This window comes from Podarcis erhardii (genome assembly GCF_964252035.2).
Source record: "Podarcis erhardii genome assembly, chromosome: 3".
Lineage (NCBI taxonomy): Eukaryota > Metazoa > Chordata > Lepidosauria > Squamata > Lacertidae > Podarcis > Podarcis erhardii.
In genome coordinates this window covers 53218099-53238824 of record NC_138507.1, presented here as the reverse complement: position 1 = coordinate 53238824, position 20726 = coordinate 53218099, and the positions used below count along the sequence as shown (strand labels likewise).

The following is a 20726-nucleotide window of genomic DNA, read 5'->3' as shown; positions in this document are numbered from 1 at the left end:
ACAATATCCAGCCAGTTGTATATCTCACAAACAAACTAAATAATTTGATTTCCCATTACAAATAGAAGTTGCCCAAATAACCTTTTTGGTCAACGTGGCGGTGGCACCCTTTACACTAGGCACTGTGGGTGTGGAATTGCAAGTTTGGCTACCCCACATGTTAGCAATACATAGGCACAGTTAAAAAACCTTTCCAGGCCTTTGGAATGTAATTATTAAGGGCTCATCCATACTTCCTTTTGTCCAGCTTCTTTCTCCTGGGGAAAATCACTCTGGGTTTTCTCTGGATTGATGTTTGCTCCGATTTAGAACTAAAGAGCAGGAATTCCTTGGGAAAGAATCAGGGGGGTCAAGTATAAAACCTTACTTTCTAGGTATGAGACAAGTGGACATATAGATGAACCCTAAATCTTCCACCTCTGTGGCAGTTTTGTTACAATTTTGTGCAGTGGTGCCAACTTGAATAAAATATTGTGGGGGCCCAGGTAAGCCCTGCCCTGCATAATCGATCACATGATGCAGTGCACAAACACCATTTGATGGAGACTCCCATCAACTTTGTGGGGGGCCAATCCCATCAAATATTTTATTGTGGTGGTGAAAGCCCCCACAGCCCCTAAGAGTTGGCTCCTCTGGTTGTGAGAATGATGTTTTTATTTATTTTAATTGTAATTTATGATCATCTTATTCATTTATATTGTTAGCCGTTCACTGCTCCCACTGATATTCATCAGGTAAAAACTTAAAATTTCCCCTCAGGTTTTTGAGAGACAATGATGACATTCCTAGCTTGTGTGCTGCTAAAGCTTCCTGCTCCTGCAATGGGGCGAGGGGGGTATTATTGCTTTTACTGAACTGCACATGCTTTTGTGTAAATGTGTTCATATCATAACATACTGTTACTTATGCTTTTATATTTAAATATGTTGTAAATCACTTGAAGAACTTTTTGTATAATAAACCAATAACTTGTTTAATATAATATTACTAACAATAATAGGAGGAGGAAGAGAAGGATATAAGACCATTGAAAGAAAATTATATTTCAAAGGTTGACTTTGTCATCCTTCCAGCACCAGGCAAAGATATTTCTATTCTCCCAATCATTTGGACAGTGTCAATGATCAATCTTTTCAATACATATTTTGTTATTTTCATCCTTATGTGGATGGGCTGATTATTTACCGTATTTTTCGCTCTATAAAACGCACCAGACCACAAGACACACCTAGTTTTTGGAGGAGGAAAACAAGAAAAAAAATATTCTGAATCTCAGAAGCCAGAACAGCAAGAGGGATCGCTGCGCAGTGAAAGCAGCAATCCCTCTTGCTGTTCTGGCTTCTGGGATAGTTGCGCAGCCTGCATTTGCTCCATAAGACGCACACACATTTCCCCTTACTTTTTAGGAGAGAAAAAGTGAGTCTTATAGAGCAAAAAATACGGTATGTTGTTGGGTGATTTTTGCAGACAAATACTTTTAGTATATTTGTTTCACTGTAAATGGACTTTCATTGATTATTGTGTGCTGTTGTCCCTGTAAATAGCTTCAGGGCTATTTACGGCAGTGTGAAGTGATACATACATTGAATTGAAATGGCTGTGCTGGCTGTTGCTCACCTCTTCGTGTCCATATTGCTTCTTGATCCTTTGCTTCTGAGGCTGTCAAGAATGGTCGTGTTCACCCTTTTTGTAGCACGAGGCATGAAAAATGCTGGGCATGTAATTATAAGAGTGAAAATTAGTATTTGATTTCACAAAGGCACTGATGTTTAGGGTGATGCCTCTTGGGAGCTTTCTCCTAAAGTACATGGAAGGTTCCACTAAGTTTAACTCAGAGTAGTCCCATTTTAATTAATGATAAATGATGAAGTTAAGGCTGGTAATTTCAATGGGTCTACTCAACTTAGTTGAATACGACACTTGGAGATCAAATTTCTTTCCACCAGTGGGAGTATCTCTCTACCAACAACGGAGGAGAGATGCTTCAGAGGAAGAGGGGAATGAGTGGAAATTATCTCTATCCTTCTGCCAGTTGGATCCACCATGGACTGAAAGCCTGCCTTGAATGTAAGGAGCCCTTCCATTCATTGAATCAAGGCTTAGGATCCAAACCCATGTGTTATTTTTATCTTCTGTGGGATTTTCAGGCTGCAAGTCATTATTATATAAAATGCTGATATGGGAAAGAGTTGAGCTAGTAATAGCCATGGACCTTTCTGTTTCCCTTTTGTGTGTATTGCAATAAAATAGAATTACTGCATCCAGGGGCACATATACCAGTGTTCAGTGCACATATACCATTTCCCATTGTGTGACATTTATACATTTATAATCATGAATAAAGAAAGGGGGGACTCCACCTTGCAGTGACATCCCCCTGTAAAAATATGTTGCATAATCCACTTCTAATGTGTACAAAGCAAGCCACTGCTTTCTAACTGAGCATATAGTGTGACTGCCATAGTATATTGTATGCAGTGGTACCTTGGTTCTCAAACATAATCTGTTCCGGAAGTCCATTTGACTTCCAAAATGTTTGAAAACCAAGGCGCAGATTCTGATTGGCACAGGCGCCCTGGAAACAATAGCCGACAACCACATCAGACATTTGGCTTCTGAAAAATGTTCAAAAACTGGAACACTTACTTCTGGATTTTGGTATTCAGGAGCTGAAATGTTCAAGTACCAAGGTGTTCAAGAACCAAGATTCCACTGTATTTGAAATTTCAAAGTCCTAAGTCTTTTTAAAATGAAAGATAAATAATTAAAATATTTATAAGGACCTATAATAACACTTCTGTGCTCTCCTATAAATAAAGGAACTATCTATATGACCTGACTGGATAAAAAGTAATGTTTACTTAGGAACTAAAGACTTGTGTGTAGTATTGATGTGATAGATGCTAACACAGTAGGACAGTTTCTAATGCTATTCTAACTTTGAGTTCTATGACCAAAACCCATTTTATGCCACATACTGCCCAGGGGTCTAATCCTATTATTGGTCAAGTGATAAAGTGATGAAACTCCCATTGACTTCAGCTGGAAGATCTCTGTGATAGGATGAAGATGGAGGGTTTGTTTGTTTTTTTAACTCCCCGGGGAACAAAATACGCATCCTGCACATTTCTACCAGCTCCCTTTGATTAGTATCATGAGTAGCTCAGTTCTCAATGGTAAAAAAAAATTATATAGGCTTATTAGATTTCTGTATGTTGAAGGAGTGGTGAAGATTTTGCTATGTGAAGGCACTTCCCACAAAGATGAAGCATTGGTATTATTAAAACGAAGGCAAAGGCAAATAACACATCATAATTACCATGTTGGGAAGTAACATTTAGAAGTATTCTTCAAGTTCCAGGAAAGAGTGAAGAAGGTCATGAAAAGTCATGTGAAAAACAACAAGAACGACACTTGATTATGCTCTTCTGGGGGAGAAAACAGGAGGCTCTTGAGTGTATTTGAAGCCTTGAAGTAAATTTTATTTATTTGCTCCCAAGATTTCTACCCTGTTTTTCTGAGGCTTATGCCCCACTTAGTGTGGCTGACATAAATTAAAATCACAATAAAATAAATTCATAGCATAAAGTTAGGCAGGTGTTTCAGAATAAGAAAAACCCAGCCCTCAACATGCCCCTATCTAAAGTGAAAGCTTTAGATATCTGCTGGTATAGAATGGCCTTCAATGACTGACAGAAAAGGCAAGAAATGAGTTGTCTGGCTGAACTTACCTCAGAGCACAAAGCTAGAGCTGCTTTTCCTTTCTTGGCAAGCCAGAACACAGGCCAGGTAATGGGGTAATTTTAGAAGAGGCTCATAAATTTGTCATCTATCATGGATGTTTTTGTCAGAGCTCCACCTTGTTCCCATGGTTTTTTGGTATGAGATAAGGCCTGTTTAGCATGAGGTAAAGGATGGACAATTTCTAGGCTGGAGTGAATACTTTTCGCTCCTACCAGTGCTGATTACTGAACCAGAAGAAGCATTGGCCTCCTAAGACCTCCACATTCCAGCCTTGTGCATGATTTTCATTGGGACTTATTTACTCTCTATTTATCATTTTTTATTGCATTTATATCCCACCTTTTCTCCAAACAACAACAACAACACCTCATGGTTGTCCCTCTTAGTTAATCCTCAAAATAAAAATGCATCAAAACACATATAGCACAAGAAATGACAAAATAGATATTAATTGTGGATAACAGTATGTTCACCATTTCCCAAACCATAGTGGGAATGTGCTGGATGAAGCATAAAAGGGAGTGTGTATGCAGTCTCCCTCTCTTTCCTTCCTCCATCTATAACCTAAAGGAGATCAATACAGGGGCAGTCAAATCAATATATTGCTTGTTGTGATTAGATAGTTATATTGAGTACAATAAAGTCCTTACAACTTCAACCCATGGTATGTGCCCTTAGTCTGTATGTGAAAGAACTGTGCATGGCACACAAATAGCAATGGGCATTTGATAGAGGCTGGTAATCTGCAGCCCAGTGTTCTTTTATGGAATATTTTTTAAAAAAGCAAACTTCTCAGTAGTTGATGTATGAGAAAAATATCATCTGACTGACATGGGACAGAAGTGCTTGAAGTGGGTGTGTATCCAGCAAAGGCAGTGCCCTGAAGATTCATTCCCACGGTGTTTTATGTATGAGCACCGTTTTAAGGCAAAAAAATTTCCAAAACCACTGTATGCAACCACATGGTTGCATCAAACATCTCTATTCAGATTCAGCAATCTCTTGAGAGTGCAGAAAATCCAATGTGCATATGAAATCCCCCAAAACGGGGCTTCTTCATTTATTTCAATGAAGGTGCAGTCCTGTGCGCATTCCTTTCTTGTTTCGCCTTCATATGTGCAAGCTTTATTCCTTCCCCAGGGAAATGAATTGAGAGCTAGTTACACACAGGCACCTGGGGTGCTCCTAAAGTCTCAGTTGGGTGTAACAATATCTGAGACATGTCTCATTGCAATGTTGAATCTGTTTTGATGGCCACCTTTACAAGAGGGGAATTCAAATACACATAAAAATGTGAAAGGATTAACAGAACCCCATTCTTCAACTGTAGTTGTGATGAGGTATTGCTCCGTTATCTAATGCCTGCTCCAATATGCCTCCCTTTTTATTTTATGCCTTTTGTTTTGTTTTCATTATGAACTACAATATTCCCTTGAAGTCAGGAACGCAAAATACGCCATTCGTTTTCAGAAACACCCACAAGCTAATCTGGTGGTTTCCTTAAACTGTGTAATCTATCAAACCTAAACCATCAAAGGGCTGTTTACGTGCTTCATATCTGCAAACCACAAAAACATAACCTGTGGATCAGGCCTTGTACCCATGACCCACTTGACTTCTTGACATCTCAGAGGTTAGGCATTCCAAGCACGCATAAGCAGGAAACGCCAAACTTCTTTCAGACACATCCTGGTGTGTGACTGCAGTGTGAATTAGAGCTGTGTGAAAACCCTGGGAAAAAATATGTTTTGGCATTTATGCTTACCCTTCCTTTCCTTTCTCTTTCTCTCTTTTAGCTAAGTTTGTGGAGCGAGAATGATTTTAATTAATCAATGGAAAAATTAGAATACCGGAAAAATGAAGACAACCATGAATAAACTAGTGGGAGAAATTCTTCATCTTGAGAATGAGCTCCCACTTACAAATTGCCATGAATGATGAGATATATCAAAGTTGCCTTGGGGAATTACACTGAAGTGGGATAAAATATCACCATTAAGTGGCACACCATCACTAATAGTTTAACAGCACAATCCTATGTATGTATGTCTACTCAGAAGTAAGACCAATGAATTCAATAGGACTTACTCCTGGGAAAGAGTGGACAGGATTGCAGCCTTATTCATTTACTTAAGGGGAATAGTTCTATGAGATTTTTGTTGTTTTGGAGACACAAGGGTGACCATTTCCACTAGTAAAATAAATTAGTCTTCCTCTTCCTACAATAAATTTTTGCAAGGAAATGAAGCCTATTGGGTTTTTTAAACAATGGTTTTATGGGTAGCCAGAGGCAGATTAAAATATTGCACAGAAAATAGATTAACTGTATCCCATGAGCACCTTAAAGACCAACTAAGTCAGTTCTTGGTATGAGCTTTCGTGTGCATGCACACTTCTTCAGATACACACGTGTATCTGAAGAAGTGTGCATGCACACGAAAGCTCATACCAAGAACTGACTTAGTTGGTCTTTAAGGTGCTACTGGAAGGAATTTGTTTTGTTTTGACTATGGCAGACCAACATGGCTACCTATCTGTAACTGTATCCCATGAATGAGAGATAAGAATAGAAAATAATACAACACACAGCATAGTCTGTTCTGCTGTTAATGACAGTCACTTAAAAGATGTCCACTGGTTGCCTAATAAGATGTGATCTAGGGAAACAGTGTGTGTTCTATCTATTGTGAATCATACTCAGAATACACTCAATGAAATGAATGGAGATGACTAATTTAGGTCGATTAATTTCAGTGAACCAACTTTGAGTAAAACTTAGTTGGTTAAAGTCAAGAGATATAGGAAGGCATACAGCTATGTTAACATATGGGTCACAGAAACAGAACAACATAACACTGTGGCTTTTTAGGGGCCCTGAGTTTGACATCACACTTTGACTTTGATTTGTCTCAATACTAAGGCCACAAATGCCCATCCCTAAGAGATACCACTGTTCCATGACTACATCATGGCTTATTATTCACCTGACAAACCTTCAGTTGTGACTTGAAACTTTTCAGTTAGGGCAAAATGCATTTGAAATTAGATGTTGAATTTGGAGAACTGGGGACCTTCTATAAACTCTAGCTTTAAGCCTCTTGTCTTTTGATTTATTTATATACTAGTGTATTTATTTTCCAGTTACTCTTATTTGCCCTTAAATCCAACTGATCACATCAGGACTTTCTTCCAAATGGGATCAAGCAGCAAGTGTAATCAAGTTTGTTCGTAACATGCAAATTGCGGTTAGGCATTTCTTACTCCTGCTATTAGGGCTATTTTATTTACTCAGTGTAGGGTGTTACATATAGTATCCAAACCACATCCCTTTGAGAGAGGTCACCCTTTAGCTGACTTGTTTACTTCTCCACAAATATGATTAGCATACGGTTTATCAGCACTTTTATCTTCTGATTCTAAAATAAAATGTTTTGGCGTTGACATAATGGTTTTCTAAACACAGAAGGCAATGCATATTAATGTTTGCTTTATAAATAGATTTCAAACTGGAAGTCCACTATTATAGCATTTGAATTGATCTATATACCAATAAAATCCCCACCCTGAGACTAAACTGCTTCAGCATGCAAAGAAGGTTTGTTTGTTTAAAGAAATGCTTCCCCTGTGGGAAATTCCTTGTATGTGGAAATCTAGTATGTCAGGAAGACATCTAGAATAGATTGCTCTGCATCCCACATGCTACGTTTCTACAGCAAGGATTTTTATTTTATTTTTGTAAATGCAGGAATAATCAACCATGCAGGCACTAACCTGGACTGCTAATGTAGCCCTGGCTCAGTGCAGTTCTACCTGTGCTTTCTCTGAGCACTACGTGGTCTTGTATACATCATTATCACTTAGAAAGAGGAACATTTTTGCCTGGTGCCTAAAGGTGTATAATGAAGGCACCAGGCAAACCTCCCTGAGGAGAGCATTCCACAAACAGGGAGCTGTTTCTTTTCCAACTGATAGTCTGTGACTATTGAGTATCCTCAGACCTCACTGGGCTGCTGTTGTTTTATCTTCTTTGTTCTATTGGGTGTCTTTTTAAAAAGTACTTCCAAAATGGAGTTCACCCAAGAACACTGTTATCTCTCCCTTGTTCCTCAATGGTCCTGCTTTGGCTACAATCCTGTCAACAGCACATGGGCTTTCGATTAGAGGGAGAGAATAGTGATTCATGTAATGGCAAATGAACCTGGATGTGATCCTTTGCATGATTTGCATATGGTGAAAGTGATATAGCACTTATTATCCTGCGGATGTATGCTGTTTACAATATCTAACTCCCGCATTTCTTCATGTGGTCTTATATCAGAAAGAAATGACAGGAGCTTCCATTCTACCTCTTTTTGGCCTATGTCAGTTGACCAGTAGCAGCCGTGGTTCAGAACTTGGCTCTGAGCTGTGCTCACACAGAGTTTACCAGATGGAAAGCTCTCCTAATTAGTTAAGTCTGCTTTAGTGTCCAAACAGAAGCTGGCAGGCATGACAGCTGCAAATACTTTCTCTTGCAACAGACAAGCTCCCATGCATCAGTAAGAATTAAATTCCTGTTTAAATAATCAGCAAATTAGATTAACTGACAAACAAATTAAAACAAACAACCTGAAGCCAAGCCTTTCTGTCCTACAAAGAAATGGAAAGTTCTGCAGTTTATCTCACATTGGAACTACTGAGGTGTTTGTTGTGACCTTGTACTCACATAATGTTTCTGAAGCATTAGCCTCATGATGGCCTGTGAACAAGGTGACTTGCATGAGCTATGCCGATTTTCCATCTTCACCTTGCAGAACTGTGGGGATGGAATTGGTGCAACGGGCAAAATACAACACACAGGATTCTCCCCGGATTTCCCGGTGGCCCAAATTTAATTTTCACAGCTTAATCCAACTATTCATAGGCATCACATTCCCAGAGACCCAGGGTTGTTCCAAGACATTTTGCTGCTTGAGATGAAGGAAAAGACAGCACCCACTCATTCCATGTTCAGAAGCCAAACATACTAGAAGTTGGACCATACTTCAATGCTGGGAATGGGACAGTGGGCAATATGCGGTGAATGCATCCCGACAGTACAAGGATTTTCACTTGTGCAACAAGAATTTCTCCACTTCTCTGCACCCTGCACACTCTCCAAATCTGCTCTAGAGTGTTGGGGGAACCCCTAGAGATGATTTTGGGGGTGCACAGGGGAAGGAGAATGGGAGAACATTCCATTGCACAAGCAGAAATCCTACACTGGAGACTACCTGGTGTTCTCCACCTCACATGTGGATAGCCAGCAAGCTTAGGGGGCTTCAACAAAGAGGAACATCCTGCAACAGAGGGGAATGGTGGTGGTGGCGTTCAGAAGAAATGGTGGGACACTGTCACTTCTCAAAGGTGGGTTAGTGGATTGTGATAAATCAGCCAACCAGAGCTTAATTCAGGATTTGCTCATGTTTTTACATTTAAATTTGATTATGTATTTGGTGGTTTTATATTTTGATTTTATGCTGTGAACTGCCCTGAGACTTCTGGGTATAGGGCGGTATATAAATTCAATAAACAACAATAATAACAGAATAAAATTCCATTCAGACCAACGGTCCCAAGTAAAAATTGGGAATGACAAGAACAACAATAAAAATAGTGAGGAAGCCTAGCACATATATATTCTATCTTTTACATCTGTCAAATGCTATAAAATGGCATCTACATGGAGCAGGAAGGAATTAAAATAAGATATTGATTCCACTGAGAGACTATGGCTGCATTCCTATACACACTTACTAGTGAGTGAGGCTCATTGAAGTTAATGGGACATCTGAGTAAACCTGCTGCAAACTACATTATGAAGAAAGGACCATGTGTTTTGGAATCTTAGCTGCCATATTTGGACTACTGAAACTATACACCCTTCCCTTGGAGTAAGCATCTTTTAACACAATAGAACTTACTCAATAAGAGTGCACTTTTTGGTTTATGTGTCTTAATTTATGGGACCAACACGGCTACTAAAATATTAGTAATTCATTTTAATTCAGAAAGAAAGAATGAAATCCGTTCCCAAAATGACTGGTGTACAGAGAGAATACTATTCTTCTCTCCGATCTGTGGAGTTTAAGGTATCTTCAATAGCAAAATCCAAAAGCAATATCAAAAACTTGACAAGTTCCATATGTCTTTCTAAATGAGTCTACTTTTGGGAGGGGGTCTGCTTCCTTACTACCAGGGAAGTAGACAGCTTTAATTTTCTTAGTCTCTTGCATGAATTCCTAACCAAACATTAAAAGCTACAATTGCAAAGTCTGAATGGCCCAGGGGGGTGGCAATATGATATGGAGTCTTTCAGCCCTAGGTCACTGGTTTGAATTTGGTCTAGGTTGGTATGGTAACCAAAATTCTTACCATATGACTGTTGAATATAGCCTTAAGTCTATTAATGAGTTGATGTTGTCTACATCCAAGCTTTCCAGCTGGCCTTGTTGACATTTTGAATGACCTTCTCACCTTTGGATATAGCCCATCCAGGTCATTGCTAAGGCACATTGATTGGGCAGTGATGGTAGCTCACATTACCTGTTTATAGGCTGCCTCAATAAACTGCCATTCAACACCCACAGCTATCTAGTTCTTTAAAATTCAAAGTACTAAGTAAGAACTGTATAGTTTATGGAACATATGAGGAACTGCAAGTTCCTCCCCTCCCCCCCCAAAAAACCCCCCATAATTTTCAAAATAGGCTTTGGAAAACATGTTTCTTGTGGATTAAAGACTTAGATTTTATATATTGCCAAAACAAGCTATCCAGCAGAATTATAAATAACACACAAATAGCTTTCTCTATAATTACTGTGGTCAATTATGCGAACGCCAGCAAATAGCTTTTTTCTGCAAACAAATATTTGGTTAGTGAAACTCTTCACTGGTGATTTTTAGGAGCAGACAAACTAGAATGGTAAAAGAACTAGCCCCGCTCTGAACTGAAAACACAATGTATTAAATCCCACCTCAGTTAGAGCTGGGCAGCTCTGAACTACTCTCAAAGGTATATCTCGGACTTTTATGTAATATACAGTTTTGAAAATATAATGTTAAATTATGTCATTTGAGCAAAAACAATTTGGTAAAAATTTAAGACATCAGCTCTATTAATCTCTAATATTTTTGCACATTTTTGGCTTTGGTGTTTAGATGCTTCGGTAACATACAATATGTTCTTAAAGGAAAAAATAAAGTAGCAAAATCCATGCATATAGAATATTACAAAAAACACAGGGTTGCCACAAAAAATGGGACTAAGTTTCATCAGCAGACCTGTATTTTATTTTTTGAAATACGTAATTTTCCCTTTTATCTTTTATATAAGCTAAGCCTTCCTGGATGTGGTTATTAATTTCCTTAAGATATATTTGACCCCACTTTTCAGTTTGGAAAGTAATTCTTGAAGTGGATAACAGCATAGGTTCTTGTGGGTTAAACCACAGAGCCTAGGACTCGCCAATCAGAAGGTCGGTGGTTCGAATCCCCGCGATGGGGTGAGCTCCTGTTGCTCGATCCCTGCTCCTGCCAACCTAGCAGTTCGAAAGCACCTCAAAGTGCAAGTAGATAAATAGGTACCGCTCCGGCGGGAAGGTAAACGGCGTTTCCGTGCGCTGCTCTGGTTCGCCAGAAGTGGCTTAGTCATGCTGGCCACATGACCCGGAAGCTGTACGCCAGCTCCCTCAGCCAATAAAGCGAGATGAGCGCCGCAACCCCAGAGTCAGCCATGACTGGACCTAATGGTCAGGGGTCCCTTTACCTTTATAACAACTTGGGTCCAGAATACCATCCATCCCCTGCTTGATCACAGAGGTATCTGGGGGCAGTGTGACTGTCGGTGGTTCCCCTATAGCTCAGATGTATGGTTTGTATCCACCAGGAGCCATGTGGCCCAATTTTATGGAACTCTCTTCCAGCTGAAGTCAAAAAGACCCCCTTTCAATTAAACAACAGGCACCTACTGAAGGCTTTATTATTATTATTCTAGCAGGCATTTTAACTGAATTCTAATTTTATAATTTTAACTGGTTTTTCTTTTCATTGTGTTGAGTTTTTTGTACACGGCTTAGATATAACTAAGTAAGTGTATAAATTGTATAAATAAATATAAATAAATAAGAACAAAAGTTTAACAGAGAATTACAGACTAAAACACAGTTATAGACATCATGTTGGGGCAGAGGTGTTTACCTGACCGCCTGGCAGGTCAATCACTGCTGCTTGCTGAATGGGAATATTTTCAGACAACCACCTTTCAGGGATTTTTTCAAAGACTACAGTGAATGAAAACAAATGTGTTCATTTATTCAAAATGAAGAAAATTGGCAATCCAGTTGTCTGGGACCATCTATGTGACCAGTTCTGGATACATTGCTTTCCATTTAAATTTGCATCAGTCCCCCTTAGTGACATCATCATATGGCCAAACCTGATGTCGCCACTTCACTGTGTGGACTCAGAATGGCCAGGATTACTCTAGAGAAGGAGAAAGAAACCCTAACCAGAAAAAAGGAGAAGGAGGCACTGGAAACACACAGTAGTGGAGAGAGTGGGGAAAGATGACCCACTGAGGCATTCCACAAATACTCCAGGCAATATTTTGGCCCCAAACGGTTTGTTTTTTAATTGAAAATAGAAATTCACCATAAGAACTAGTGTGAAGAATCAGTGGGGGTCTCAACATGAACAAAGATCTTGAAAAAACTGTCTTGGTGAAAGCTAATGGTCACTTTGTTTTGTGTTTATTGAAACTTTGTGTGTGTGTGTGTGTGTGTGTGTGTGTGTGTGGCAGCATGCCATTGCAAAACCAAGCAGTGCAGCAATAAAATATTTTCCCCTTGCTAGAAGAGGAAGTAAGGGATTTGTTTTCAAGAAGTAAATTGCTTCAAAACACAAGGGAAATCCTGAAGGTTTTAGCTGTTTTAACCCAGTGGGGGAAACTGCTGTAACTTCTTATTAGGAACAGGGGTGGGGTGGGGGTTTAGCTCAAACTAACTGGCATGCCCGTTAATAAAGTATTAGCATACCAACCTCTTGTAACGTATTTTATTTAATACCAACCTCTTGTAACGTATTTTATTTACTTTTGTTATAGATTGAAGCAAGCCAGGTTCTCTCTACTATGGAAAGAAGTTTCACTTTTTATTTTATTCAGTTATAAAATGAAACAATCAGTGACCAAAAGCCCCTGGGTGAAACAAGATTCGAGAGGACCTATCCTTCTTCCACTCCTCCTTTCTCAAACTAGATGTTGTTAATGCTACAATATCAATGTGCTCAGGGGACTGGCAAATCCGCTCCTCCCTTGGTCAGCTCCCTTAGCAAATTGAAAGTGTGTGCCAGAGAACATATCCCAGTATCCTTTAATAATACACTTGAGTAGCCAGCCAAGATGGAACAGCTTGGCCAGTTCTTCAGAGCGTTCAGAGCATCACTCAGCAAATGTTGGCCTTCTTCTTCCTCCAGCATCCAACCCCTGAGGGGATAGTGGAGGCTGGTCCAGTACAGCAAATGGAGCACTGTTCCACCAACCTCAGTATGTCTTCAGAGTCCCCACCCACCTGTTTCCTTACTTATGTCCACTCCAGGCACTGGGGCTGGTTGTCAGCTTATTCCTACTCCATCTCAGCATTGCCTTGGTAGGACTCAACAAGGAGGACAAAGGGAGCAAAACTAAAATAAATTGGCTCCACTTGGCATTGACTCTGTCTCCAGCTATTGTTGGCCCCTCTCCCTTCTATTCTACCACTCCCAATGAGCATTAGCCACCATAGTGAGGGGAGAATTACAGAAAAATGTGCAAGTGAGGATCATGGTCCAGTCTTATCGTGCCACCATCATTCTTCTGTAGCTTGCCACGAAGCTGAAAAGAGAAATAGTCAGGTCAGGTAAGCGAAGACAGAATTTATTTCCTTGTTTGAAAACTTCAGCAGTGGTAGAAGCAGTTTATAGAGAGAGCTCTTCTTCCTCTCCCATCGCCTGCCTGTCATCCAGGACACAGCAGCACAAACATGGCATGAGCCAATGGGTACCCGGAGGTCCTGATAGCGAAATAAAGTTAAGATAAAAGTAGAAGAAGCCACACATGCCATCATTGCTAAAGGCAAGAGGCACATTCCACCCTCCTGCAAGTCAGAGAAATGGGCCCCCAAATTTGCAGCCAGTGAACAGGACCATAATATTCAGGGGCTCTTTGAGTGCACCCATAGGAAATGGGAAATCATATCCAGTTCTTGAATAGTATGTTGTGAATACTTACTACTGTGCACCATATGCACGGATGGCTTGCCTCCAGGAGCAGAATGAGAGTAAATCAGACCAAATATAGACAAAAATAGGCCACGGTGCCATTGATTTCAGAAGTACATGGGGTTAGCTCAGCATGGGGCAAGGCTCAATGGTTGTGCAGCCTACTGTCTGATCCTACCCTCAACCTGATTGCTGGGTGTTGCCAGCCTAACCCTACTGTGGTGCAGGCCATGCATCATGGTTCCAGCTGGAAATGTGGGCTGTGAGGCAAATGCTCCCTCACCCAAACCAGGGCAAAGACCAAGGACTAACACATTGTCCCCAAGACCCCATGTGAGGCTCTCACTTAAGGTCCAGATCTTGCCTAGTGCCTTTTCCCACTGGAGCTGTGACAGAAATATGTATTACCGGTAAATATGCCTAACAATGCAAACAGCTTTTATTGGGACAGCTTTTATTGGGTGGAAGGCAAAATCCTCACCACCAAGGGCCAATTAGGTGTGAGCTAAAATTGTTTCTGGCTCTGTCAGGCAGCAGCAACCCATGTTCTCAACAGAAGACCTCATCTTGAGAAAGGGTGGGTGGGGAAGCCGTGTTCCAATCAAGCCTGGCCTTGCTGCCAGGACCACCTTTTATAGTTGGGGAACGCCCAGGGAATCTTCTGAGGCCAGGCCAGCAAGGCAGATAGCCACTGCCTCCTGGGTTCTTGCCATGCAGGACACCCAAAGCAGGCCAACCACAGGAGGGAGCTGCAGCAAATTGGGAGTTAAAGTGATTGTATGCAAATACTCTTCTTTCCTCATTTACCTAACATCTCTCACTACATTATCCATTCTCTCTCTCTCTCTCTCTCTCTGTCTGTCTGTCTCCCACAGATTTAGATACAGTTTGAATGAAGCAAATCCAGCTGTGTGGCAGGTGCAGACTAGCTAGTGTCTGTGACATTACCAACTCCTCTTCTACAATGCCTGGAACAGTTATGTGTGTGTGTGTGTGTGTGTGTGTGCGCGCGCGCGCGTGCGACACACACCCACATATTGTTAAGGTGATGAACAAACATTTACATAAATGAACATATGTGTACCATGAAATAGCCTTCCTAACTCATGAAGGCAGAAGAGGCTGAAAAAATCTACTGTGACTGTTTTAATGCTGTTATCTGTCTTCATTGTTCATTCATAATAGAAATCTCAGGCTATGTATATGGAAAGGCAGAGCCTTTGACTAAGATTGACATCCTATATGCACATCCCAGAAACACACTTACCCGGAAGCATGCACCATTGAACTCAGTGGGACGTCCCTCTGAGTAGTCATGTATAGAGTTGCACTGCTATTTAGTCTGTGGGGATGTTTTCATGCTCCTTTGTGAAGAGTTTGCTGGGGGTCTCTCTGTACAAGTTAGCATGAACTTCCTGTGCAAGCATTTGTGAGGGTTTTTGCTTCTCTTGGGTCCTAGCAGACTTTTCTTTAGATTCAAGGAAAAGCAGCTTGCCTGAAGCCCTTTGGGCACTGTGGTATTTGCTATGTGACTGTGAGATATATAGTTCTTTCACAATCTCTTATGTAAACATCAAAAGGAGTTTATGACTGCACAGCACTTCCTCATGCTCTATGAATATTTAAGACATTACGGGAAAGTTCTGATGACCACTCAATTTTCTGTCAAACGGTGCATTCGCATTCACACTGAGTTTTTATAGGACTTGAAATGGCCATACTTTGAAATGATCTATATGGATATGAATGGAGTTCAGGCAAGAGGAAAGGTGGGGGTGGGGGTTGCAATCAGCTGCAGAGCCCACCCTGTGGGGACCATAACACTCAGAGTTGATCTATATTTTATACAAAATAGGTTGGACTGAAGCAACTGAATTCTTGACTGTGCCACATTAGACTATGAGGCTAAGGGCCTCTTATTTTGTAAGACTTATCTACCTAAAATGCACATTTCATGCAGTTACACAAACATATTATGGAGAAGGCTAAGCCTTTTTCTATGATGTGATAGTTAACCATATAGCTAACCCCCCCACCCCCCACCCCACATATATAGCTAGCTAACCATATGAAAGGAGCTTTTTGCATGGAGAGAATTCACCTGCAATCTGAATGGTACAGTCCAGAATTTTACTGCTCCGCCCCTTACCGTGAAGACCTGGAAAAATCTCCTGTTTGAAGAACTGCTGCCTATCAGTGTAGCCGATACTGAACTAGATGGATTAACTCTCTGACTTTGTATAAAATACTTTATGGCTATGGCTTAACTTGATATTCAGCAGTTCCCTTTGGCCATGCTTATATCTCTCCAGCGCACATTGCTCTGGATGGTTTTCCCTTGGGCTTCGGTCCTGCTTGCGGGTATCACATAGGCATCTGGTTGGCCACTGTGAGAATAGGATGCTGCAGTAGATGAGCCATTGGCCTGATCCAGCAGGGCTCTTCTTGTGTTTTCACTGACACCTTTCAATCAGCCACCCTTAAGCATTGAAGGCTGTTCATCACAAGCGAGATGCTAACACCAATGACACGAGTGATGTTGGGTTCAAATGCAAAAGCCACATTTATAAAAAATGTACAATCAATTTCAAAATAGATGCCCCACCTCTCCATTCGGATGTTTCATTCACAATATTCAGACATGACACTTTTAGAGTAAAATAGATCCTTAGTAACCATTTGTGACAATCTCTGAAATGTCACAGCCAACAACCTTAAGCTTTTAAAGTGTCACAGTGTTGTGGTTGCTCTTCCTTCTTGTAGGGTTGGCTCTGGAACTGCGTCTTGCTGATGGGCCTCAGTATTAGGAAATTTTGCATTTCAAGGAAATTTCTGTGAGAAACTATGTCCAAGCAAGTCTGGAATTTCCTCCACTCACACACACACACACACACCAGACATTTACAGGCAACTAGTTGTTTTCTTTTTAAAACCTTTTATTTGTAGCTCATATAAGCAAAATGAGCAAAAGGAAAAGTGGAAGTGAAACGGAATGACAGCTGTCATGAATTGCACTGCATTTCCACATTGGAAATCCCCAGGTGGTGAAGGAAAATAAATACATCTTTTTCAAATAAGCCATTCCATTGCTTCCTAACTGAAATGTTAATGGACCCACATGGAGCAACAGGAAATTCCTTTTTTAAAAAAACAACAACCATGGAGTATGGAGAGTAAAAATACCCCCCTTTCCTGTCTCCTTTTACATATTGCCACCACTTTTGCTCTTAGACTGAAGCCCATCATAAATTAAGGGACTGGGATTGGAGTCCCTTGGAAAGAGATGAAACTCGAGAGTCAGCTTTGGGTGAGTCAGCTTGCAGCCAAACTCCATGGGATGGAAGCTGTCTCTCATTAAATGTTTGAGGAATGCTGACCACAAATCTTGCTTGCTTTTGTCTGGTTTGGCAACTACAACCAGCTGTCACTGTTGTGCATGGGTTATTAATAACCATTTATACCAGCAAAGCTTCACTAAATCACCCAGGCAGGTTTATGAGATACAAAGCAGGAAATGGGGCATCCATAGTCTCAGGCTGTCATTCATTTACATTTGAAGCTACTGCCGTGTGAACCACTACCAGTGTAGCATCAGGTTCTGCTGAAATACATTCAAGGCACTATTGGTAGGAGGAATTGTACAGGTGTACAGTCCTGTCTTGTATAGTCACTGCCCTTTTGACCAATTGGAGTGATTTTCTTCCCTTGATCTCAATCTTACCAGCAGAAGTGTTCGTGCATGCATTGTCTAGAAGAACTTGATGCCACAACTGTGCTCAAGCTGTACTGGTCTGTAGTTTGTCGGTGCTTGGAAGGGGAAATTCCTAGGTATAGCCCTGTGGGTATAGTGTCTTGAAATCCTTTGTAGAAGAAGGTCGGGATATAAAATGTAATATCATTCAGGACTAATATGGGGAGTGGGGTACAGCTCTGATAGCTGTTCTTGGAAAATGGAACAAACTTCTTCCTTCCTTTCCTTTTTTGACAAATAATCACATGGGAGATTCTTTTAAAAATAATAATTATTAAGGATTTTGGGGGGATTACAAAAGTACATGTGTTATCTCTTTTTCAGGTCATAGAATCATTTCTACTGATCTGTTATGTTTAGTGTGAGATATTTATATTGTATACAGTATAAGGTTGGAAGGGAAGGGAGGGGCAAGGGGTGGGGGTGATAAAATTCTTTTACAAAGTGTATGTGTGGGGGTTTTGTGTCAGCATCACTTGGGTAGGCTCTCTTTCTATTCATTTATTGCTTTTCCTTGGCAGTGAGAGAGGTTGTGGGGCAGGGCATGGTAAGATGTCTTTAGTTGACTTTATATACTACTTATTGCCAAAATAGGTTTACAAGGTGTAGAAACCAGTTACACAAACATTTAACTAAAAACACCCGTAATTAAAACGCAGAATGGAACAATCCCATGAAAACAACACTGAGGATGATAGTACCCCTAAACATATTTATTTTAGAAAAAAAGCACTGTTGAATTGTGAAGTTATGGTGCTGTGTGCTTTCTCTGCCTTTCCCAGTGGCAGTATACTGCCTGTTATGGGGTACCTGTGGGGCACACACAAGTCATCAGGGTGCAGACTCATAAATACACACAAGAGGGCCAAGAGCCAAAGGCAAAGTGCTTTCGCCAGAAATGCTCAGATACAATCCGGTCATTTAAGATACAGTACACACCACATTTTAGTATGGAGAGATAGAGATACAAAGATGGCTAACAGTTCCATTCCTAGAAAAAAACCACACAATTAAAAATACAAAGAGCAACATAAAATCAGGAAAGCTATAAAAGAGACAGTGCCACATGTTGAAAACCAGATTCTCTATACAGTGGTACCTCAGGTTAAGTACTTAATTCGTTCCAGAGGTCCGTTCTTAACCTGAAACTGTTCTTAACCTGAAGCACCACTTTAGCTAATGGGGCCTCCTGCTGCTGTTGCGCTGCTGGAGCACAATTTCTGTTCTCATCCTGAAGCAAAGTTCTTAACCTGAAGCACTATTTCTGGGTTAGCGGAGTCTGTAACCTGAAGCATATGTAACCCGAAGCGTATGTAACCCGAGGTACCACTGTATAAGCTAACAGAGAATGTAGAAAGTATGAAAGACCAGCCACATTAAGCTAAGCAAACCCATCAGAACCAGGTGGTAGTAATCACAAAGGAAATGAGGCATGGAAGAGAATTCCACACCTATGGTGCAGCCAATGAACCCCTCATGCCTCCTGACCAGGATTGCCATAGCCTGTGTTAGGAAGTAGAGATGCATCTCTCCACCAGATATTAGGTTGTGGGCAGGATGGTATGAGAGGACACAGCTCTTTAGGAACCCAGAAGTCAAGCCTTTTAGGACTTTATAAACAGTACCTTGTATTGGGCCTGGAAACATATTGGTAAACAATGCAGCTGTTCTAAACCTGGCATAATATGCTATGTATCCATGTTCCTGAGAGCACCATTGCTGGGTTCTGAACCAAGTGGATTTTCTGGAGACTCTTCAAAGGCAGAGCCATGTAGAGTGCATTCCATTAGCCCATCTTAATGCACTCAAGACTTGTGTCACCACGACAAGTTCTGATCTTCCTCCAAATGGGTGCAGTTGGGGCACCAACTGTTAGGTTGTGGGTGAACATATCAGACGACACAGCGATTCTTCAAACAGCTCTTGTTTATTCACAGGCCAGAACAGAACTGAACTGAAGGGCTCCACTAGAACGCAACAGTAACCATTTTCTGTAACTATCCAATCACTGAACGTCACTTTCGATCCCTTATTTGCATATGTGGACCTGAGTGAAAACTATCTACAGTATCCCCCTGCTGGCCCAGGGTGAGAACTTCAGTACATAACACCAACGTTGAAGGGGCAACGTTGGTGCCAGTTCAAAGAGCCATGCAGTGAAACAAACACAAACTGCCTTCTTTATTATGCTGGTGTGCTTTTAAATGATATTGTGAATGGTTTGACGTGTATCTTGGGCTGAATCAGGATGTGGTGAGTCATGCGTCAAGGGACTTTGAAGCATTCGGGGGACTCCACACACCACATTCTGTTGAAAGGACTAAATTGTGTTCTTTTAATCATGTAGGAAAGTGTTGAGTGAATTGTTTTTTATATTCAAGCAAAGCTGGTTCAAAAGGAAAAAAAGAAAATCAAAAGATTTGTTGTTCTGCCGGGAAGGTTAGAGTACCCAGAACAGGCAGCAGTGCTGAGTATGCAAGGTGTCCACAACAATGCACACTGCTCTTTGCAGAGGTAGTGTTGCGGCTGTCAGCAAGGCAATTAGTGCTGAGTGAAATAAACAGATGGAGATTTGAATATCATGTTGTGGCATTTGCTTGAATGCCAATGAACAATGGCAACAGAATCATTTTAACTCCAAATCAGAAAGAGCCTGATTCACAAGGTTTTACTGCCTCCGTTATGTAACATAGGGAAATCATATGAGATAAATAAATCTCAGATTTATTTATTTATTTTCTTATTTATTTTCTCCACCTTTCTTCCATCATGGATCCCAAGCAATGTACATGTGATTCCCAAGCCCAGAGCTGCTTCAGCTTAAGCAAGGCAGTGCCCTCATATGCCTTCAGACTATATCCAGGGACCAGTGAGTCCAGACAGACAGACAGGCAGACATAATTTTATTGTATGCTGCCTTACTATAGTTAAACTTGTGCTCAAGGCAGCTTACAAC

General features: G+C 40.8%; 1 long non-coding RNA gene across 1 annotated transcript in view; it reads left to right on the top strand.

Annotated features, from left to right (window-relative positions):
• Positions 1–15013, top strand: part of LOC309339355 — a 38644-nt gene extending 23631 nt beyond the window's left edge. Inside the window, exon 3 of the long non-coding RNA XR_014155225.1 lies at positions 14895–15013. This is a non-coding gene — a long non-coding RNA (uncharacterized lncRNA). The remainder of the gene's footprint in view (positions 1–14894) is intronic.
• The last annotated feature ends 5713 nt before the right edge of the window (positions 15014–20726 follow it).